Source organism: Nannospalax galili, unplaced genomic scaffold (genome assembly GCF_000622305.1).
Source record: "Nannospalax galili isolate Female #2095 unplaced genomic scaffold, S.galili_v1.0 scaffold55, whole genome shotgun sequence".
Taxonomy (NCBI): domain Eukaryota; kingdom Metazoa; phylum Chordata; class Mammalia; order Rodentia; family Spalacidae; genus Nannospalax; species Nannospalax galili.
Genome location: NW_008337640.1, coordinates 96,892 through 97,312, shown reverse-complemented (window position 1 = coordinate 97,312; position 421 = coordinate 96,892).

Here is a 421-nt window from a genome sequence, read left to right as displayed (position 1 = left end):
ACATGGTCATCTCAATAGATGCAGAGAAGGCCTTTGACAAAATTCAACATTCATTTATGTTCAACGTTCTAGAGGGAATTGGACTGGAGGGAACATACTTCAACATAATTAAAGCCATATATAACAAACCCACAGCCAACATCATTCTAAATGGAGAAAACCTGGAAGTATTCCCATTGAAATAAGAACCAGACAAGGCTGTCCACTATCTCCAATCCTCTTTAACATATTGCTTGAAACTCTTGCAAGACCAATAAGACAAGAACATGAAATTAAAGGAGTAATAATTGGAAAAGAAGAGATCAGATTATCCCTTTTAGCGGATAATATGATATTATACCTAAGAGATGCCAAAAATTCCACCAGAAAACTCCTAAAAATGATTAACACTTTCAGTAAAGTGGCAGGTTACTGATTTTTA